The sequence below is a fragment of the Narcine bancroftii genome, chromosome 8 (genome assembly GCF_036971445.1).
Source record: "Narcine bancroftii isolate sNarBan1 chromosome 8, sNarBan1.hap1, whole genome shotgun sequence".
Taxonomy (NCBI): Eukaryota; Metazoa; Chordata; class Chondrichthyes; order Torpediniformes; family Narcinidae; genus Narcine; species Narcine bancroftii.
In genome coordinates this window covers 31,741,444-31,766,119 of record NC_091476.1, presented here as the reverse complement: position 1 = coordinate 31,766,119, position 24,676 = coordinate 31,741,444, and the positions used below count along the sequence as shown (strand labels likewise).

At 38.2% G+C, this 24,676-nt stretch overlaps 1 protein-coding gene and 1 long non-coding RNA gene across 3 annotated transcripts in view; one reads left to right on the top strand and one right to left on the bottom strand.

The window, feature by feature from the left end:
• pcdh11 (protocadherin 11) overlaps positions 1–24,676 on the bottom strand; it is a 692,247-nt gene that overhangs the window by 50,509 nt on the left and 617,062 nt on the right. The gene's annotated exons all lie outside the window — the stretch shown is intronic.
• On the top strand, positions 5,513–18,203 carry LOC138740578 (uncharacterized). 2 transcript variants are annotated; one of them, XR_011343038.1, is made up of 5 exons: positions 5,513–5,594; positions 8,763–8,853; positions 11,962–12,080; positions 16,416–16,486; positions 16,593–18,203. It is a non-coding gene; the product is annotated as an uncharacterized lncRNA (long non-coding RNA). The 2 variants fall into 2 exon arrangements; XR_011343039.1 differs by having other exon boundaries at positions 11,962–12,084.

Genomic DNA, 24,676 nt, shown 5'->3' with positions numbered 1-24,676 from the left:
ATAAGAAGGCTAAAGTCCCACGTGCCTTGCCCAGCTGGAGACCAACAGATTCAGCAGAGGTAATGGGTTCAGGTTCTTTCAGCTGATGCACATTTCACGAAAAAAAATGCTAGCAGATACAATTAAGCTCAGCTCTTGTCCTGGGGAATGCTCCACTGAATACATGCAGCTTTAATATTGATTCATATATAAAGTAGATTTTCCTCCTGCTGCTATGAGATTGGTGCAGTTTATTGATCCAAAAGAAAGGACTTTGAACTTGTTATGGAATGATCATGTTCTTCAATGGTATATGCGGCCATAGATTTCTACTCTTAACATTTAAATTGAACAGACCACTTTTAGCTTACTGAAAAATTTTAAACTACAATATTAATATATTGTTTTCATTAGATTTAAGGGAAATATTTGTTTAGGAACGGATCAAGCTTGGATCAGCTACAAATTTAAGGTTGTATTCTGCATTGAACATAATACATTATAGAACCATCGAACACTGCAGCACAGAACAGGCCCTTCCACAACTCTAGTCTGTGCCTACTTATGATTCTGCCTCGTCCCACTGATCTGCACCAAGTTCATATCCCTTCATTTCCCTCTCATCCATGTACCTGTCGAAATTTTTCTTAAATATCAAAATTGAGCCCTCATTCATCACTTTAGCTGGCAGCTCGTTCCACACGGCCACCACTCTCTAGCATAAAAATGTTCCCCCTTATGGTCCCTTTAAATAATTCGCCTTTCACCCTTAACCCATATCATCTAGTTTTTAATCTCACCTAACCTCTGTGGAAAATAGTCTGCTTGCATTGATTCTATCTGCAATTTTGTATATCACAATCAAATCTCCCTTCATGCTCCATTGAATAAAGACCTAACCTGTTTAACCTTTTCCTGTAACTAATTTCTTCAAGTCCCAGAAACATCCTTGTAAATCTCTCTTTCAATCTTATTGATATCCTTCCTGCAGTTAGGTGACAATACTTCAAATTTGACCTCACCAATGTCCTATACAACTTCATCATAACATTGCAACTTTATACTCAATACTTTGATTTAAGAAGGCCAATGTGTGAAAATCTCTTTAAAAACCTACCATATGTACTCATGTAATAGTCATGTATTTTGGTCCAAATCTTTGGGTCATAGTTCTGACTGCAGTAAGTACCTGTGTTGTTCAAGGAGTTGGGAGCTTAGATAGCCAGGTGGTGTCCAGAGCTCAGGTGGGTGGGCAGCCAGGGTGTTGGAGAGAATCTGTGGCCGAGCAATTGGGAGCTCTGGTGAGTGGGTGGCCAGAGCAAGGGTCCACAGTTGGGGCATCAAGAGCTTGGATGGATGGGCGGCTGAGGTGAAGGTTTGCTGTCAGGAGCTCAGTTGATTACACAGGTCATACAGAAAGCACACAATTTTGGGCCCATAAAAGTGAGGGATCGACTATTAATTGAGTATGTGCAGTATATACATCTTTTTGCCATGTTGAAGATAAGTTTGGAGGATAACTAAACCCAGATTTAACAAGCATTTTCTCAGCAGATCTGTTCAAATCCCACTTCTAAGTCACAAGATCCTGTAATCTGCAATATGTTTACTTTAACTTCAGTCTGTATGCCCTTTATATAGACATTAAATGTCCCCCTTCTGAGACACTGAACTCATGTCACATCCTGTATCAATTCCTCGAAAATATGCAAAACTTGGCAAAGAAATATTAAAAGTAGTACTTTGGTCATTCCCACATAAAATCTTTCTATAAGATGGAACCTGTGCTGTTGGAGACACGTCTTATCATTGCTGCTCCAGTTAATGGCAAATAAATTTGAGATTAAGAAACTCTGCATAACAGCCACTATATAAAAGGCTGTCAAGGACATAAGAGAGACATGAGAGAAGAGGACCTGACACTTTCCTGTGCACCTGATTTTTTTTTAAATCAGAAATTTAGCATGGTTATAAACCCTTCAAGCTCACAAGAGCCCATGCGATCAAAGGGCAAAAAAATATCAGGTCTGTCATTTGTGAAGACATATCTTGTATGGTAAGCATTGCGCTTAAAACAATGTTGTTACAGCATCAGCGATCGGGACTAGGGTTCGAATCCTGTCTGAAAGGAATTTATACATTCTTCCCGTGTCTACATGGGTTTCCTCTCAGCGTTCAAAACATACTGGGGGTTGTAGGTCAATTGAGTGTAATTGGCTGGCATGGGTGTGTGGGCCCAAAATGGCCTGTTACCATGCTATATGTCTTCATTTTAAAAAAAATCTTTTGTGCCTTGTGCTGATGAGAAAATATGAAAGTTTATTGTCATGTACATAAATGCAATGTACAAATATATTGACATTTTCATTTCTTGCAGGTATAGATATGGCAAATGCCCAAAAAGTAATTATTAAGTTACTGTGTTCAAGTATTAAAAGGTGATAAATTTGAAAAGCATAGAAAAATAGTCAGTTACAGTTAGTGGAAAAAATGTGATGTTTCAATAATGAAGACAGATCTTTGGAGGTCTTGGTGAAGTGTTCTGTTATAATGATGTTATGGTTCAAGTGATACAGGGAGGTTCAAGAGCCTGATAGCTGTTGGAAAAAAACTGTTGGAATGAAATGGCTGTGAACCCAGAAGGGAGAATAACAATAATTTTCCTTTTATTGAAATCTATTGTTCACAAATCTGTGCAAAACATTGTTGTCATCCGCCTACTGATTCCTGCATGATGTGTTTCTAATTTCTCTGTGTGTGATTAATGAAAGTTGCATGTTATCATGAAGACTGACACACAAAGGTGAAATGTCCAATTTTCCAGGCCAATCTCCCATTCTTTCACATGTGATGCACTCCCTGTAAAATCATATTTAGGGGTGAATTGTGCAAAAAAAAAAGCATGCCAATAGGTCCCAATACTTGCCATATTCATCTGATGGTTTATAATTTAGTTTAAGAGAAGAGTCAATACATTAATTAATCTTTAAGTTCCATCATTCTCATAATTGACACCTGAAGATGCTGAGGTCCAAGTTAGTCAATAAATGTTTTAAATGGCTCTTCTAAGTTGTACCACATACATTTAAAAGGACATAATCAATTGCATCAGTGAAAGGTTCAGGGATATATATTAATTATTTGGAAATAGACTCATTCATGTTTTCTGATCTAATGTGGCTCATTTGTTGGCGTTCATCCGCTCTTAATTAGGTCAATAGTAATAAACTTCTTAATTAGGTCAAAAGACCAATCTCTATCAAATGCCATACATGTAATTAACATATTAAGAAGTCATTACACTGAATCAAATGACTACTTTGTTCCAACAGAATGTTGGGTTATTTGGTTTCTCCAGTTGTATTTTGTTTCATATGCAAGGCAAAATCAATACTTCCCATTGAAGATGTTATTCGGGCAGATCAAATACAATGCCCCATTCATTTGAAAAGTTAGTCACAAAAAAAATTAAAGAAAATATTGTCATGAATCACAATACTGTATATCAAGAAGCTTTCCCAATTTAAGTCTTCATTTAAAAAAATTATTTACAACCTGTGCCATCCAATGACTCCCAAATTAACCTACAACCCTATACATTATGAAGGGTGGAAGGAAACCAGAACACCCAGGGAAAACCCACACTGACATGGGGAGAACATACAAATTCCTTACAGACAATGCCGGATCCTGGATACAAACTCGGGTCGCTGCTGCAGTAATAGTGTCACTACAGTTTTTAGAGACAATGATGAATCTTCCATCTGTGCATAACATCTGTGTGAAGTTTATTCACTCCACAACATTTTGAAAACTTTATCATGCCAATAGCATGTCAGAATAAATTCCCATGTCTCTGATTTCATACCATCCGTAGTTCACCAGTGGTCATACATAATTTCAATGATGTTACAGTTAGAATTCCCAGGTATGATACATATTTCATTTCCAAGATGATTTTCTAATCCTAATTGCCCTCAAAGTGGTGGTGAGCCTGCTTCACTTATCTGCTGCTGAAGATATTCCCATGGCATGACTTTGTAAGGTGTTGGACCAATAGCAAAGTCACGTCAGAAGACAATGTCAAAGCATCACATTACATTTTTTCATTGTAATAATCTTTCCTCTGGTATAGGCCCAGCTTTGGTTCAGCGACTCTTCTATTGCCTTTGGTGGGTGTAAAACTCATTGTAGAGATTCATGCAGAAAATCTAAGCCCATAATTGGGGCAATACTCAGCTGGTACCTTACCAATGAAGTTGTAAACTTTTCAGATGAGAAGTTAAACTGAAGCCACAATTTCTACTCAGATATATAATCTCATGATCCATCTTTAGTTGAAAATTTCTCAGTGTCCTGCCAATGCTTATACCTGAACAACATCTAGAGAATGGATTACTGTCCATTTATTTTTGATCTGCTTTAGATCAATGGGTGAACAAATGGCAATGCAGCACTATCTGCCATGTTTATCTTGCATCTCCAAACTCATCAAAGTCCCTATTTATCCTGTCCAGAATTCTAATCCCAACTCTCAAATCCCTTTCCCATCCACCATACCCCAAGCCCAAGCACCACCCCTTTCCACCACAAAATGTACAGATATTAAAATAAAATCATCCCACTTCACATTGAGACTTCTCTGACCCATTCCAGTACACCTGGCTACAATATCCCCCCCCCCCCCCCACCTGACCTGCTGTTGCCATTTACTTTAACACCAATGTTCTAAGGCCCCAGTTGGTCTGAGGCCATACTCAATGCTCTCACAGGAGGCACAATCTTGCCTCTGGAAATGCACAATACCTCTTAGGTAACACCAAAGTCGACAGGCATTCAATACAACCCAATATTATGAAAAGGGACCATGACCTCAGTTGTCATACATTTCCCTTTTCTGTTTTCATCTGGTTGTCATTCATTATCTAGGATATGTTGTCTAGAATTTCAAATGTATTCACATTTTGTGTACTTGCCATGTGTGCAGCACCAATGCCAATCTCTTGAAAATAAAATCACAAAATCAGACTCAGATACATCGTAGGTATTGTAAGCACATGGACTCATGCATTCCACCCATGTCAAACTTGCAGCTGCCAAACATTGATTGCTACATTGGAGTGACAAGCTTTAAAGAATTCTATTCATGGTAACCATGGTAAAGCAGCAGAAAGTGCTGCCTGTTTTATATCTATGAATTAGAATCACAAGGTAGCATTACAAGGAATATTAGAACACATGAAATTGATTTAGCATATTTTAATGGCATTAAATACCCAGGCACCACTTTTTTAAAGTCTTAGAATCATGGCAATATATTTAACTATGAATGTCAATGTTCATTGTTTTTTAGTTTCATTACATGTAACATTTTGATCTGTTTGAAGATTCCACAGTTGTCAGTATTTAGTTAGCAATGCAATCTCGAGCTAGATGGACATTTCACAATAGAAACCACACTGGGGAACTAATTGAATCATAGAATCATCATAACTTTGCATTACACAATGATGTAATTGCACTAATTAGGACAAGTTGCAAAAGACCCACACAGCATTGTCCCATGGTGCAGCGATAGATCCCCAGTCCTATGGGACATGAATCCTCAAGCGTAGGTAAGAGTACTATTTTAATATAATGAGATTTCTGCCTCTACCACCCTTTCCAGCAATATCCTTCTGACTGAAACCATGTTCTTCATTTCCCTTCTAATGTTCTTGGATTACTCTAAATCTATGGCCTTTGGTTTTTAACTCTAAGAGAGGGTGTTTTTCTTTCTATTTGTTCCATTTAACCCAAGATAATTTCAATCACCCCAATTAGTTTTCCCTCAGGATCCTTTTTCCAGCCTTTCCTCAAAGTTTCAACCTTTCAGGCCTGATACCTGTCTACATTAGATTTTTTTTTAGATTAAACTTTATTGTCCTTTGTGCCAAGTACAAAGCCAATGAAATACAATTGGCATCCAACCAGAAGTTAAAAAAAAGTGTTATATACACATAACTAAGTGCAAATAAAAATGAGTGCATTCAGCAAGCAAACAATTATAAAAGTACTGACAATACAATCAGAGTTTAGTACCACTCAGCGCTGTGATTTAAGGTTCAGCAGGGTCACTGCCTCAGGAAGAAACTCTTCTTGAACCTGGTGGTTTGAGATCAAAGGCTCCTGTAATGCCTATTTGATGGAAGAAGAGTAAAAAGTCCATAGTTAACATATCTGATTGATGTTCTGAATGGTGGACAATTGGATGCCGATAATCCATTGGGCAGTTTTCACCACTCACTGAAGTTTCTCCAATATGAGACAATTGCCATACTACATTTAGATGCCATAGGTAAGTATGCTCTCAAGGCACAGTGATAAAAAACATCCATCAATATCCTGGGACAAAGGTGTACTTTCTTCATGCTCTGCAGGAGATAAAGACGCCATTGTGCCTTTTTGATTAGGAGCTCAGGGACCAGGTGGGATGATTGGAAATATGGATACCATGAAATATGAAATTTGGTACACATTCCACCACAACTCTCGATGTAAATAGGGGCATGAGTATGGTTTCCAGCACACCTGAAGTCCACAATGATCTCCTTGGTCTTCTGAGTGTTGTGTCAAATATTTGTCGGCACACCACAAGGCCAGAAGCTGGACCATCATATCCTCTGATCAGGCTAATAACCATGGTTTCATCTTTGAACTTGATTATGGAATTAGAACCTTATACAGGAACACAGTCATAGGTGAAAAGGGAATACAGGAAAAAGCTTAGCACAAGCCCTGGGGCACACCAGTACTCAAGGTGAGAATGGAAGCGATGAGAAGGTCTAACTTAACAGATTGGAGTCTGTTAGTCAGAAAGACCCCAACCTACATCTCCTATGCCTTGTCAGATATGCTGTATGTTTTATTAACCTGACCTGTTATGTTGAAGGATTTGTGATCATTGTGGATTTGTACAGTGCAAGGTTCTGATATTCCACGACATGCCAATATCTGCACATTTATTCTGCATTCTCTTGTCAGCTTGCACCTCCCCAAATGCATTACACACCCTCATGCATTTGCCATTTCTCTACCCAATGATCAGATTGTTCAGATCCCCCAACACTTTAAATCTTTTGACTTCACGGTCAATTCTATGGGCATTTTTCTATCATCTGCCAACTTATTTTACATATCCACTCTATTTGGGTTCAAAAAATGACCGTATATTGCAATAAGCAAAAGAACAAGAACTGAGCCCAATGTTGACAGCTTTCCAGTCACAAAAAAACACATCAACAAATCCTATTCACTTTCTGCCTCTGAGTCACATTGGAATCCAATTTTTTTTCTCTTCCTTGGACTACAGGGGCTTTTAAATTAGCCACTCAGAATCTTGTCAAGAGCCTTGCTGAAGACTATGTAGGTCACAGCAAATCAATTGTCTTCATCAATTCTCTTATTTACAAACTCATATAATTTCATCATACTAACCCTGGAATTTTACAACATGGAAACAGGCCCTTCAGCCCAATTTGCTCATGATGACCAAGCTGTCTATCTAGACATTTCCTATTTCTCCTGTTTGGCCTTTTTGTCTGAAGCTTTCCATCCCATGAACCTGTCTAACTATCTTTTAATTTTTGCTATTTATAACTGCTTCTACCACTTCCTCTGCCCTATTATTTCTATCATTCCCATTAATGCTGGAGGGATTCATTTGGTCCTAGCTGCCTCGACCTGACATGCATCTTTTGTTTGGCAAGAGCCTCAATGTATCTTGTCATCAAGGGTTCCCTACTGCTGTCAGCCTTGTCCTTCACTCCTGCCTGGATATTGGCCTTCTCTAGTTCCCGTGAACCCATCAGTCTTGAACAGGTGACCTTGGCCCCAGAAGCAATCCCTACAAAACTGGAATCTCAGTCCCTCCCACCTGCACACCATCTCCTCACCCATGCATTCGTGTGTCTTATCCTCCTACTCCTACCCTCACTAGGATATAAAGGTTTATTTATGGTCTTTCCTGAACAAATTCATACAGACTGCATGTGATTAATCTGTCCAATCAAAATGAATGGTTTCTAATAAATTGTCCATCAATAAACTTAAACTAAATGGTGTTTATTTACCAATTTTTTTCCTGACCTCATTTTTTTCAACAACACAACACCACAATGTTTATGACATGATCCATATGGACAAAAGAGTAGAAAATTATCATCAGGGTCCTACAATTTTCTACCCTGCTTCTTTAAACACTTTGGTATATATTTGATCTGGGCTTAGATTTATGACCATTGAAGCATCTCAAAATTTGAGGGTAACCTCCCTGCTTAGTGGTCCTTTGACTCCTACATTCTCAATAGATTCCAGGGACATCCGTCCCCCAGGCTTCTCTTAAAATCAAGGCTGCCTTTATCTCCCACAGTCCTCTTCAACTCCAGGGAACTTCTGCACTCATGCTTCACTTGAACAACGTGGTTCTTCTTCAGTCCTCTTTGCATCCCAACAATTATCTTAAACTCATAAGAACTTTCGCTTCCACACTCTTTTTGAAATAAGGGAATCATTGTGTCACGTGAAGGGTGTGTGACCTCAAATGTAAACTACTATTTTCCCCAGCTGTTGCCTGACATAAGCTTTCCCAATATTTTCTGGGTTTTTTTATTTTAGATTTCCAGCATCCGCTGCTTTTTTTGAGTGTCATGGGATTTATATTCTGAGCTATATTTACCATATTTGCTGGCATATAAGGTAACTCATGTATAAGACAACACCCAGAATTTCCTTTTAAAATGTAGGTTTTGAGCTACAGTCGCTGTAACGACTACCCGAGTCTGGCACTGTCCACTGGAGCGATGCTGTCAGAATCATTTAAAAGCAAATTACCTGGTAAAGGTTTACATTTTATTAGCATATTTTAAAATAAACCACTGCTGGATTCTTTAACAGGTCGCTTAAAGCCTGTACAGAGCAGACAATAGTCGGTCTTGGCGGATGGACCCCACAGGGAAACACTGAGCCTTCGGTGTTAATGTTTGGATTTTAGACTTGACATGGGGGAGTGCTGGGACTTTGCTGTTAAGATTTGGATTTTAAAAGTCCAAAAATCTGGATGCCAGAAATCCAGACCATCCGAGAATCCAGACTTCTCAAAAACTCTTGGCTGAAATCTGGACCACTAGAAAAAACTGGATTTCTTGACAACTCACCTTTTGTGTGCTTGTGTGAATGCATTATGTGCATGTGTGTGAGCATACATGCCTGCATTATGTGTGCACATGCATTATATAAGCACCACAGATGAACTGCCCAAGAATCTGGAAAATCAAAAATATCCAGTCCAACCCAATTCCTGAGCAGTCTGGATTTTAGAACATTAACTCCTGAGATTGGAGTGTGCACATTATCCTGTGACCACCTGGGTTTCACTGGGTACTCTGGTTTTTCCCATGTCCCGAAAGGGCAGAGATAATGCAATAGTCACATCCCTTTTTTCCAATAGTCGGTGAATCTAAAACTAGATGGCATTGATTTAAGGTGAGAAAGATTTAAAAGGGATCTGAAAAGCACTTTGTTCACAGAAAGAGTGGTGGGTACATGCAATGAGCTGCCTGAGAAAGAGGTAGAAGCAAGGACAATTATAACATTCAAATGGCATTTAGACAGGTACATGGACAGGAATGATTGAGAGGAATATGGGCCAAAAGCAGCCAACTGGGGTAAGCTTGGTCACCATGGACTAGTTGTGCTGGAGGGTCTGTTTTCCTGCTGAAGAACTCAATGTGTGTGCTGATTTGTAAGGGTGGAAGCCATCAGAATTGGCCTCATTCTTAGAGAGGGCAACTAGTTGCCAGAGAATGGAGTAAAACTGAACTGAATTCAGGGTATGGAAAAATCAAGAATAGAAGAACGTTAATGGGGTGGAAGGGGATAGGAGGGAGAATGAGGAATGAGGGGGGTGCGGAGACTGATAGAAGAATAAAAAGTGGGAAATTGGAAAGAGCAGGGACTCTGAGAGAGGAACAGACACTGGTGCTGGGTATATCATGCAAGGTGTGTGTGTGTGCATGTGTGTGTGTGGTTTCTACCAAGTGTGTGTGTGTGTGTGTGTGTGTGTGGTCTCTACCAAGTGTGTGTGTTTTTGCGTGCATTTGTGAGTGAGTCCACCAAGTGTGTGTGTGCTTGTGTGCATGTGTGTGTGAGCGAGTCTACCAAGTCCATCTAAGTAGAAGCTGGTCTTGGACCTTCTTGCCATTGGATCAAGATGTCAATTTGTCAACAGCCAATTCACATTAAAAGTAAACTCAAGCACAGCCATCTTTCACTTCTCTTGGGGCAGAGATCAAGTTACCCTCAATCCTGAGTGAATGTCTCTGAAGAAAAGGTATATCTTTTTCTGCAAAGGATCTGAGGTCCTGGTGAGGATGATGGATGCAACTTGAGTGATAGTCTTTGATAAGGCATGACTTTGGGGAAACTAGGCCAATAAAAGTCTGTGAGTGAATAACACCAGCATCCTTGATACCAGTGAGGTTGAAATACTGGAGATGACTTTTGTCAATTACACCCTTGCTGAAGTTATTTGGGCATTTTTACTCCAAATAAAATGGTGTTAAATCAAACAAAATCCTTTTCTTGCTCTATTTGATTTTTAATTGGCCAGTACCACTCTTTTTTTATAATTGTGGATAGGAACTAAGCAAACAATGTTCAATTTAATTTCCAATAATTTAGAATTTGAATTTTGAAAAAAAGCAGAATAATATACATAACAAACATAAGTATTTTTATAAAAATGGAGATATTAAAACCAGTCTTGTCTTGATTTCCCATATGACTCGAGATAAAAGCCTTATAATGCAATGTCTACGTAAATGTATTTAATAGGCTAATAATCTGCAGCAGTACTTACTGCAAGTTTGACCTTGTGTGTTAATACTCCATTCAATTTCACAAATTGATATCTAATTCAAAGACTAATTCTTTCGAATCTGACATGTATTACAAGCACTTATCATTCTGAGCAAAGTTGAACTCCAGAACTCAGTGAGATTAGTTTGAATTTACCTCAGAAATAAATTTCAGGTGCAGCCCAACTTGCAGTTATGTGTTAAGTAAACATGACATGAATTGTGAATCTAAAAAAAGTCACCATTTTCCACAATCATTTTTTTTTCTGACACTACCTCAAACGTGAAAGGATGAGAATGAGAAAATAAAAGAGAGAAGCGCTGTGCTTGTGGGTATTCCATTGGATCTAGTGTTCATTTCTCAGTGAATCACAGTGAATTAAAAACAAGACAATTCTAAGAGATACATTGGATTACCTCATCTGTGGTGATCTGGGAAAGGATGAAGAATTTGACTTTATTCATGTATGACATCTTGATCTTGTTTATAAGTTCAGCAATTAGTGCCTCTTCCCAATTGCTATTGAACTGAAGACTTTATTGAGCTGACTCAGGTGCCGGTTAAGAGTTAACAATTTTGTTGTGAATTCATTCAGGGCTGGATTAAGCAGCATATGCCATGGGCCCCAGATTTTCAAGGGCCCCCGCATTTATGTACTATGAATTATGAGAAACTTTTTCATTTTCATCTTTGTGCAGCGACTATGAGAAACCACACTGACAGTCTGTAGCGTGAATAAAAGCTCTCATGACTGGAAGGAGAACATACACTTTTATTATCTTATAACTGAAGGTAGTCTTCAGAAGAACTCAGGGTTTAGGCGGGAAACCAGTGTTATATATGTGTAGATGGGGGTGGAGCCAGGAGACAGAGCCAGCCATCAGCACAACACACTACCAGTGAATCTCAGTTCACTGCGTGGTATGTGTTAGTAACCCTGATTAAAGGTTAGCGATTTTAGCCAATAATCACTTTTAATCAGTATCTCTTAGCCACGGCACAAAGATGAAAACGAAAAAGTAAGTGGAAATGCGCCTCACTTCAGCCCCTCAGCCAGCTGTCTGGTTTTGTTCGTTTACATGTCAGGGGAGCTGCATGCTGCAGATACCAATGGGAAAGGTAGAGTGGTTCCAGCTGTGTGAGGGATTACAACGAAGATGGCCGTTGAACCTGCATTGAGCCAGCCCTCAGCCATCGCCGCCACTGTAAGTAAGTTTTAACGGGGGAGGGGGGGTGTCAATTTCAGTGTAAGTGCAAAATGCTTGCCATAGGTTCCCTAGATACGCCACTGGTAATCACTGAATATATACTGATCTGAGAAAGCTAGCATCATTTTGTTAAGAATAGTTAAGAATATTTCAAACTTACCAAAATGGACATGTGGGGTCCGCGTCAGAAACTCTCTCAGAGTGGGGGAAGGGGTGGTGGAGTGGCACCTTGGTCATATTGTGCATGAGCCAGCTGACACCTCGTGTACTGCCGTCACACTTCCCTCTCACTGTGCATGCGTCAGCCGGCACTATTTAGGACTGCGCATACGCCAGCCAGCACAGTTCAGGGCCCCTTTAAAATAAATGCAACAGGCCCCGCAATACCTTAATCCAGCACTGAGTTTGTGGTCACACTGAGATCAGAGTATGACAATAACTTCTTTCCATAGCCAACCCGACATATTTCATCATTTCTATTGCTCGGACATGCTCCTTATTTCTCAAGCCTTTTTACATTAATAAAAGAACTAATTTCAATTCCCCAGCTGCTTTTGAAGGATTTGAAGTCATAGTCAGAGATCATTAGACCAAATCAAGAACAATATTGCAATGCTATGGACCCTATGGACTAGTGATGTTGAAGGAACAGAATTCTGGAAGGAGAGTACAAAGTGCAGGCACTGCTTTATTGCCCGCTTAGTGAGAATTAACTTCTAACCCCATGTCTTTTTTTTAATCATTTTGGAGGGCACTTTATTAATTCGGGCAGGGTACATGATTCATGACTACTTGACTATTCAGATGGTGCAGACGGTGATTGTTTAATTATACAGCACAGAAGCACAGTGGGAAGGTTTTATACTAAAGACTAGGAAATTGGAATGTGGCCATTAAACTGTCCAGAACTGGAAACACGCCCACAGGTATTTAACCAAGTGGAGTTAAATACTGATATACCATTTAGGTTCAGCATGTAAGGAACCAAGATAACTCTGAAATAAGTCACTGGACAACTTTATTCCACATGTTTATAAATATACAATTTAATAAATGGAAATTATAAATTAAGTTTCAATTTTCTGCTCAATTACAGAATGATGAAGCTGCAACAATATTCAGGTGAGCTAAGCTCATCAGTGGCTATACGTCATCAGCTGATAAAGCAGACCAAGGATTTATAACAGCGTAAAAACACAGAAATGCTGCAGGACTCAGCAGGTCTTTTAGTGTCCATAGGAGGTAAAGATATATTTCTGACCTTTCGGATACCTCGAGGAAGGGGTCAAGTCCAAAACATCGGTTATGTACCTTTACCTCCTATGGACGTTGCGAGACCGGTTGAGTTTCTCAAGCTTCTCTGTGTTTTTACTGCAATCACAGCATTCGCAGACATTCATGTTTATAAGTGTAGAACATTTGGAAAGTGAGCACTACTGAACAACAAAGGGGGTTCTCAAACATCAAAGTGGAATTCATGTAAATATTTTATTTTATCTATGATGCTTTGGGACTGTTAATTTTATTTTAATTTTTAAAGTTAGACATACAGCACAGTAACAGGCCTACCCAATTACACCTAATTAACCTACAACCCCTGTATGTTTTGAAGGAAACCCATGCAGACACAGGGAGAATGTACAAACTGCTTTCAAAGAGCCCCGGATTCGAAACTCGGTCCGCTAGCACTGTAACAGCGTTGCGCTAACCGCTATTCTAACTCTTCCATTTTTTTGTTGGAAGCCTCTTATAAGTTCACATTCAAATTACCTTCCTGTTTTTCTTTGAATACTATGTTGACAATAATAAGCATTCAACTTTAAGATGAGGAAATTTAAAAAAAAAAGAAAATTAAACAGAAAATGCCAGAAAAGCTCAGCATTTCTGGAAAGAGACACAAAGTTAATATTTCACATTAAAGACTGGAAAATATATTAAAGATGTGGATTTAAGTTGCAGAGAAGGTGGCAAGTGAATAAACAGAATAAGGGTGTGATCTGTGACGTGGTGAGGCATGTGTTTTGAAGAGCAGGATTGTGTGAGATTACCAGTGGGTCCATATTCCAGGGAAGAGAAAAGTGCTGGGCCAGTGACACAGATAAATAACAGCAAAAATGGCCAGATCTGACATATTTATTATCTTCAATCAGTGGTTTTCAAACTTTTTCTTTCCACTCACATATCACCTTTAGCATTCCTATGCCATAGATGCTCTGTAAGGGATTACTTAAGGAGGTATATAGTGGAAAGAAAAAGTTTGAAAACGACTGGTTTAATTGTACCTAATTGACTCGTTATGTGCATGGTTTTATACCTCCAAAGCAAATGGGCCAATTACAATTTTTCTCAAGCCAAGCATTTCAGCAACAATCTCTTCCCACTCACATACCACCTTAAGTAATCCCTTACTAATCACAGAGCACCTATGGTATAGGGATTACTTACAGTGGTATATGAGCGGAAATAAAAAGTTTGAAAAACTCTGTCTTAGATTAATCTTGTAATTAGTGATTCTGTTTTGACTCCACCTTGACACAAAAAAAATTCGGAAGTTTTTGATATTCCATCAGGCATATTCAGAGTCATAAAGGCAACTGGCACAGAATCAGGACCTTTGGCCCAATGAGACCCATTGATTCTCAAATCTCATGTACATTATTCCTGCTCTATTCCCATTTTATTCAATTCACACTCCCATCAAGTCCCCACAGATTTTACCACACACCAGCACATAAGGAACAAATATACAAAGGCAAAAAAACCTTCCACCCTGCACACCTACAGGAAATTGGAGGAAGCTAGAGCAATTGGAGGAAATCCCCACGGTCACTGGGAAAACATAGAAACAGCATGCAGGCAGCTCCAGAGGGCAATACTGAATCAGAATTAGAATTTATTGTCATGAATATGTCACAAAATTCACTGTTTAAACGTATATTTAATGTGGGGCTGACTGGAGGAGCTGGGTGACCTACCCTGCTACTCTCTTCTTGGGTTCTTCTGGTGTCCTATTAACCAAAAGCCCAAAAGGAGGTAAACCTTGGAGATAGTGTGCAGCAGTGAATGATGGAATGGTCAAAGACGATGGACTTGTTTCGTGAAGAGACTGGTGAAAATGGGGATTGTTCCTCTTATGGAAGTAAATGTGAAGACAGCTTTGATAAGTGTCTACATTCCAATGGTTCAATACAAAAAAAAGTGATTTCTTCTGACAGAAGACTCATCAAGAACATAGATATGAAATGATTGGCAAAGACACAGAGCAGGGGAGTAGGATTAATTTGACAGCTATCAAAGGATTACCAAAAATCAAATGGTCAAATGGCCTTTTTTCATGCTGAACCATGATATGATCCAATAATTCTATCAAAAATAAATTTAGTGAATCAAATTACAATTTTTACCCTATTATATGGAATTAAATATTCTATTTGATTCTAGTTAAATCTTCAGTGTTAGCCCTCAAGCACATTTGAAAAAGAATAGTTGTTTAATGCCCATATTTAAATTTAACTGTTGGAGTTTAATATCCTTCCAAAAATATCACCCCAATTACTTTTGAACAAATCCAATAAATTCAGAAAAGTAAATACCTTCCTCAATAACAGTCATGGCTATTTTTTATTGGGTTAGCCTTAATTTTGGATGTCCACCTCCAAGTGCTTCTTCATAACAGGGGACATGGCTGCAGGTTTAAGAAATATTGGTAGTGCGTCCTACCCTCCCCTCTTCTAACTCCTTCACTTTACTCATCAGTTGTTTCAATGCAAATTCACAACTAAGCCAATTTCTGTCACTGGCTACATAAAATCATGAGGTTGTCAAAGAGAAACAAACACCTTGGAATCCAAATTTCCCACCTTCAATCTCACCACAAGTGCAATCCTATTAAATAGTTCCTGCAAAATTCAAGATTTTTGTTGCTCGTCGCATGCATTTTTCCTTCATCCTAAATGTCATTAATTTCCAGTTACAATGATCCTCTGAGTTGTCATAATCAAAATCAGAGTATTCAAATGATTGTGATTTAATTAGAAGACCACCCACTGTTGCAGATGAGATGCCCTTAGGATGAGTGCTATAATGTTTGAATAGTGAGAAAGTTCAAAGTACATATTTGTAAATTTGGAAGATAACAGGTCTGATAGATTTATTCAAAAACATCTGAATTTTGGTCATTTGTATTTACAGCTCACAAATATGACCAAACTTACAAAACCACAATTTTAACATAGCCTCTATTTATATGTATCACATGTTTCAATCAGAAAACAAAGTGGAAAAGGAGAATGTACAAAGCTAAAGAATATGGCTATTTTTTTTTTAATTCAGTATTTGCCTAGATTCAAGAGAGAGTTTCATCTCGGCTTCTGTAAATTGAAATATCATCCAGGTTACTTCTGGTAAGTGAATTCTTACTGATTGTCAATCAAAAAGTAATAATGAGGAGGCTACATTTTTTTATTGTGCAGATTTCTTTGTACTAATTTTCTTTCAATAACATTGCAGAATAAATTTGGAGAGTGGCATCAACAGTGGCAGATTAGCAGAGACACAAATCCCACCCACGAAAATGGCTGTCACATAAGAGCTTGGGCATGTGCATTTGCAATCAACGCATTTGGAAACGTTAACAACCATAATTATCAACATCACTTGGGCAATCCATCTAGATAAGCTAAGAACTCAGTCAGACCACAGAGCATTTTCATGTGCCGGGCCACCTCATTGGCTTCTAATGCATACCCAAAGAACATTTCAGGAGTTGCTTCTCCTTCTTAAAGAACTAGAAACTATATCAATGGTGCAACATTTGTTCTGAGAGTCATTCAGCGGAACTAACATTTTATACATGTGGCTGCAGAGGTTGCGAAAGTTGCTGGAGGCAAATCCATAGACACTTGATGTCTCTGAAGTGACTCTCTTTTGCTTCTCTTTCTCTCATTGCTAGTGTACCTTCGCACAAGCAAAGGTTGATAAATTATATGCATTACATGTTGTGTATTATTAGAGGACAATAAAAGAAATGAAAATATATCAATTACTGTGATGGCAATGTTTTACTTACTCCCTTTTTGATGTCAGCAATGAATAAAGAGTTCAAAATTACATTATTGTCTGATTGTGAAAGCTGCACAACCAGAGCCAGTTCATCAGTTCCATTGTTCACATTATAGAAATGTTGGCTTTCCCTTCTTGATGTCTTGCTTCAAGTGATGTTGATAGTTCAAAGCAACAAACTCCGTTGATCCATTGCAAGTTCTCACAGTGGCTGGCATTTAGCCTTGCAGGTGTGATCTCTGAAATTACCTCTTAAAAGGACACAGCAAAAGGTCAGCACCATTTCCCAGCTCCAGCGGAAGACAAACTGTGCTGTCAGAAGTCACGTTTGAAAGACACAATGATCTTTCAAGAAATGAGTTGGGCACTCTTTGCAGAGATTCCTTGTAAGGTCTCTGTAAGGACGTGAATGTGGGCTATGAACGTTGGCTCACTTCACCAACTCCTGCATACTGAGGGAAAAACCGATAGGGAGTCTTCTTGAGTTTGGAGACTTCCTGAATATCACAATGAGCAGGAAAACTGTGAGATATGGCAGAAATCAGAAACATCAGCCTGGAGTGATACACAAGCCAGAAAGTCAAGAACATCTATAGACTAGGGCCGAGATCGAGCTAGTAGTTTTGTGCAGTTCAAATTGGCTAATTTAAAATCAACAGTGGAAATCTGTACTGATACATTCAGTAAAATGAATACTGTAAAATTCATCATGGAAAAAAAGTATTGCGTGAATTGACCTCAAGAATGTACCAACTATTTGTGGTTCTTTAATGGTTAACAGAGAGTCAAATGGCATCAGCCTTTCTGATGCATACTTATCTTCTTTGATTCCTAAGCTCCTGTTGATTCAGGTCCAACAGTTACCAGATATGAAATTATGGAAATATATCTGAGGCTACTTGATTTTCTGTGACTACTTTGTATATTATTATTATTATAAAAAAAAGTTATTTTTTGGTCTATAAAATGCCATCACTGGGGGAACTGTCATAATTTACCAAACTAAGTTGCAAACAGCATTTCACATGTAAGGGATGGAATAATATCAAATTATGAATATTAAGGTAGTTGTAAAGTAAATAAAAATCTACACTATCAATTTTCCTTTGTGTCTTCAATATCAACAATTTAAATTAATTAAGAGAGTTATACAAACATTACCAATTCTTAAATAGTCCTAAAATCAAACCACATCATATAATTATGGTATCATGGACCATAAAGGTAGGGAACAGGAATTGACCATCTTATTTTGTAATCTATTTTGTTTGTTTCCTAATCTAGCTTCTTATTTATTGCAGGGAAAAAAACAAACTTGTGAGAAGAAACAAAAGCATTGCTAAGATGCAATGATGTTCCTCCTGACTAGTTAGGAATTTGGGGTTGGCCTTCTCTGAAGTAAGTTGAACTCTATGGAAACTTGCTTGGAATATACATTGGATCTCTCGCAAAGTTACAATAAAATCAACATATCAGCAAACTAAGACAGGATTGAAATTATGACAGAAAATGCTGGATCCATTTAGCAAGTCAAACTGTCCAAGGAGAGAAACACAGTCAACGCTTCAAAGTCAAAGCCTTCTGCTGAAGAGACAGTGACCAGTTTCTCTGCCTGAAGCATGCTTCCTGTATTTTGTTTCACATTTCAATCATCTGCTCCTTTTTGCTCCAGATATACTTGATAGAATGATAAAATTTATGTTCCAACAACAAAATCTTTTCAGGTGGAAGTTTTGAGAGTTTCCATCATGCTCTGAAAATCACTTTTCAAAAGTAGGAACTTGCTATTGGAACTCAGTGACTGACATCCCAATTTATTTGGAGCATTCCCCACAAATGGGTTCCATTGGTGATGCCACTTCAGATCTCACTCCTTGTTACAGAGGAACTTCAATCTGGATTGTGGAGGTAATTTCCAGCTGACCATGAATTGACTGTAGCAATACAACCAACAACTGTAATTATCTACATTTCTGTAGAGAGTACTTGTGCAGAGTCCTTAAAGAGACAATACAAGTCGCCAGCCAAATATCATAACCTTGCACCAGGCAATTTGCAGGCAGCACAATGGGAAATCTGCCAATATTTTCAAAATGTCAGTTAATATTAGTCGATGAGGGCCTTGACACTTGCAAACCATGAACACTGAGCTCAAACTTCAGATAATAAACAACAAATTATTTTGGAAAGGCCACTGAAACTCAATGTCATGGGAAATTAAGTAGAGCATTAAACCAACTACCAAAACAGAGTCATTTTATTTTGCTTCACAGGTAAAACACACAGCCTCCTCAACTTAGAAACCTTCAGAATTAAAATGTGTGCTAGAACTCTTCATATTGGAGATACATAATATGCCACATTATTATATATAAAACGCACTGAAATTCTGGGGGAACTCAGTGTCCATTGGAGCCAAAGATATATTGCCGACGTTTTGGGCTTGAGTCCTTCTTCAAGGAATAAGCAAAGATAAAATAGAATAAGATGGCTGGGGGAGGAGGCCAGACCAACAAAAAGTATTAATTGGCTAATGATAAGGGAGAGAGATGATAAGGTATAAAGGTGATAAGGGAAGCATCCATCACAATAGCGTGGATCTTCCAGTGGCCACACATTCCCCATCCCATTCCCTTGCTGACAGGTCTAGTCTGCCCATGGTCCCATGCACTGCCAGACTAAGATGACCCACAAATTTGAGGAATACCCCTTTATCTTCCGATAGGTCAACCTCCAACAAGATGGCATCATATCGACTTTTCTGGCTTTCATTAATCCCCTCACATTTCCCCCCACCCCCCTCATTACCTTCCCCCAGTTCTGCTTCTCTCCCTTTTTCCTGTCTCTTTTCACATAGACATACCAAATATTTCAGTGTATAAGTCGAATCATGAAACTCAAAGAAAAATCTCTCAAACAATGAGGATCGACTTATAGGTCAGAGAGACTTTTGAGACCTTAAATTCAACTCAAAATCCAATCCACGCTGATCTGGAGTATATGACTCCTGAAAAACCGAGTTGGCGTATAAGTCAACCCTCGAGAAACCAAAAAAAACACAACTACGACAGATTTTCAATGAGATTTTTATTGAAAACAACAACACAATTAGAACCCTTCAAAATCACTCTCTCTATCATTGTCTGAAGCAAAGATGGCGGCAAACACATCCATACTTACTGTTTAAACAGTCATCATATGGGTCTCAGTCTATATCCGATGAGGCGGTTTCAGCTTCGTTGTCAGTTTCCCACAATAATTCATCTTCCATGGCATCATTTGTACAAGAGATACTGCACTTTTTAAATGATTTTAATCACAGACTCCACTTTTAGTTTGTCCCATACCTTGAACACAAAGTTACACAGCACATCAAGCATACGCTGCCCTGCCATTTGTAAATGACTTTTCTGCACTCGACATCCATGTATTCCATCTCTTGCGCACATGGTCTTTGAATGGCTTGATCAAGCAGACATCAAGAGGCTGCAATCAAACTACCCGGGATAACTGCCATGTAAGTATTATGCACTGCTAATCTACTTTTAGACTTCTCAGTTAAGTGGCTATGAAATATATCCAGACCAGCAAACTCCATTATTTGTGTAAACCCCCTGGCTGCCTGTTCCACACATTGTCTATCCATAGTTTTACACCATTTTCATCCATCCATCCTTTTTCATTAAAATGTACAAAAATACCTGCAGAGAATTTCATTTTCGGTTTAATTTTGCATTTGAAGATTACCATGGGTTTTAACTTCATCCCGTCGGCCATGCCCAATAATACCATGATAAACCAGGTCCTTTCATGGCCTGTACTTCTGGTTTGCACAGTTTTGACCCCTTTCAATTCCACTGTCCTATTACCTATGATGTTGAAATTCGTGAGGGTTTTGTCCACGTTTCCAATATTTGCCAATGCAAACTGGTGTTTCTGCCAGTTCTGTATAATAAACTGATGAAAACTTACAACTTTATGATCAAGATCTTTTGATAGTTTCTGTGCAATTTTTGTTATTTGGCATAATACCAGATTTTTCCTGTTCATGAAATCAGCCTAATGTAGCCTCAAAATCACCACTGATGTCTGGTTGTGACTTTGCCCACCACAGTGCAAATGTTCTTATTTTATTTTGGGAGACTATGTAACAATCTCGCCTCTGTTCATGAACCCATTCTGCAACATAATTTTCCAACTCTGGCCAACGAGCGATTCCTTTTCTCAAAGAACATTGCCTTTTTGGTATTTTTCTTAAAGTCTCTTCTTTCTTCCTCCAATCTCTTACTGATTTCTCATTCATATCAAATTTTCTTGCAGTACTACAGCTATTGGTTTTCTTGGCCATTTCTGTCACTTTTAACTTAAAACTTGCTTCATATTTTTGTCATGTGCTGTGATGTGTTGATGGACCCTCCATGATAGCAATCACCTCCAGCCAATGCCCAGCAGATCAATCCGTGCAATTTATTGGGATTGGCATATATGCTGGACAACGGCCCATCTCAGGCTTATTGAGCTTTGGGGGTCGACTTATATGCCAGTCAACGGAATACCTCAGAAAATGGTGGTCGACTTATATGCAAGGTATACCATAACACCCTTAAAATGAGACTGAAAAAGGAGGTTGACTCATACGCCAAAATATACAGTAATTATTTCTCATCTCTCCCCTTATCATGTCCAATTACACCTTTTGTTCGTCTGGACTCCTCCCTGCGCCAACACTGTCTCTATTCTGAGATGTCCTGTTTTTTTGTTTATTCTACCTATTCTTTGCTTATTCCTTGAAGGCCTCAGGCCCAAAACATCAGCAATATATCTTTATCTCCTATGGAAGCTGAAATTCTGGTGAAGTTCCTCTAGCATTTCTGTGGTTTTTTTTAAAACTATAATCACATCATCTACAGATCTTTGTGTTTCACTCACATTATTATATGGTTGTCTTGACTACATTAATGGATTCAATACACCATGTTTAAGGTAAAATTGGTCCATATACAGAAGAAAGCGTCTTTGATGATTGAATAAATTAACAACACCTGAAAAATGAACAGCTCTGTTGAAAAGTAATTCCATTCATTTGGTATCTTGCATTTAAATTATTTATTTTCCAATGGTGGGAACAGAATAATTGTTACAATCATATCAATTAAGTCAAAGCATTTCTGTTCTTCATGGTACTTCTATCTTCACATTATTCTGGACTGTACAAAGTTCCAAGTAAAACATTGATTATTTTTTTAAATCATAATGAATAGCCCTCGTCAATTTTCATTGACTGGCATTATTTACATGGATCAGACTCAATGTAAATTCCCAGTGGAATGGCTCTCTCAATATGCCCCAGTTTTCCCATTTTGTACTTCAGGGTATTAAGAGTCACCTTGCTGGCATCTGTAAAGTTGGGTGCATATTATGTGTTTTTCGAAAAAGACATTCACGTTTAATGTTGTTAGGCAATTACTAAGTCTAGAATTTGTTTATATCCATTTTAATTTCAAAATACCAATCTGCAAGCTGGATCTTTGGCTATGAATATCGAAATCTGAACCATGCAGCTCAAATTCTGACACCTGCCTGTGAAAAGCTGCTGCAATATTGTTCCTCCACAAATGTGTCTCAAATTAATTTAGTGAAGAAGAGAAGCCTGCATGAATAATCATTATTGTGCATTAATGGCTAAGTCAAATTGGGTTTGTACAAATGACATATTTTGTATAATTAATTAGGCAGAAGGTTCAAGCTGACGAGGTGATCGTGCAAATCTAGTCACCGGCTCAGATCTGTGACCAGTGGTTTGGTGTTGCTGCTGTGAAGGGCACATTTGCTCTGCTCAGAGACTTGTAGCTTAGGGGGACATTCCATTTCTGTCTGGCTCTGGGCCTGATGACCACATTTATAATTTGTTTTTTTTTAAAAGATCTTGATGATTTACTTTCAACGGATTGCTTTGGCTGATTTATCGAGGTCACCTAAAGAAACAGCATTGTCTCTTATTGGGTATCTGTCAGCAAGTTTCCTTAATGTTCAAACATGAACCCAAGTGCTGAATAAGGTAGCATTTACTTAAAATGAAGTTCCAGGACTGGGTCAGCATTTTCTGGTACCATGAATGTTTTTAGCATCTGAACTGAATACAAATTTAATTGAATCATACTTGACTGGGCTGTATAAATAGCAATTATTAAACCAAAAACAATGATTACAATACCAATTTACTTGTTCCTTAAAGCTTGTTAATGATCAGTTTACTTGCATTAAAGTAGACACTGAAAAGTAAAAATCAACTTTTCAAGCTGATCATCATCAAATTTATTGTATTTTTATGATTATCATTCGAGGTTAAAATGGGTTTGTGCCTTTTTCTGACTTGAAGAAGCATTTCTAAAATTCAAAAAATATATATATTCCCAACTGGGATACATGGGATTGTTGTTATTTAAGTATTTTCCAAGCAAATAACAGATTTAACTGTTTCGGATCGACTCCATTATTGATGGAGCAGTTGGTACAATTGCCCATAATTTTCATTTCACAGGAGTTTTCAGGGTTCTCATTGCAATGAGAATAATCAGGTACAAATGGAAAATTTTGGAAGGATGTCAATAAATGCCTGACTCAAAATTCCCTCAGTGCATTTACAAATTTGACATACCTTAAGCTGAATGTGTGCTGGCTATGCAGCAGCTCATGTTGATTATTGCACTTTCACTATAATAACATTGGAATGAGGTTTCCAGCTGAACCATTTTACTTTAAACATTACTGCAGCAGACAGTTTTCTGCAATTGAGGCTTCATTGGTTTGACCTTGGTGACCAAACATTGTGCAGGAGAATGCCTGGGCTGACTGTTTTCATCTGAAATGTAACGGCTGATACTTCACCTGAGTACAGGTACTATCTATCATTACAACACTCCAGTGTGTGGGAAATTCAGTTATATTTTTGGAAGGCTAACTTAAACAGTGCAGTTCAATTTTCATCCTATCATTTCACCTGAGTAGAAAATCTGACAATTTATTACAGACCTCTGTGAGATAATGGCCCAGTTGCAAGGAAGCGATGATAAAGCTTGAGTTCATGAGCTACTCCTCCGTTTTGCAAACACAAAGAGGTCAGATCCATTTTATTATCTCCTATTGAATACAGCTTTTGTTTCTGTGACTTAACCCCTTCCACAATACTTCAATCATAGCCAGTTAGAGAAGTAAACTTACATACATTTTTCTTGATAATTTGCACGGATTCAATATCATTCATATTTTTCCTTCATGTTTTTTAGTCTACTGAATCTCATTAGCCAAGACAATGGTACAATGGTTTGGACTATTTATTAATCGAATTTATTCCAGAATATAAATACTCAAGAATAGAAATGCTCTCTGCCATTTTTGTTAAAAATTATTCACAAGCTTCACATGAGTTTTAAGGCACTTTTAGCTTGAAGAACGAAAGATTTCAAAGTTATACTTTTGGAAAATAGCATACAATTACAGAGAACAGAACATGTCCAGGTTGACCAACTTGG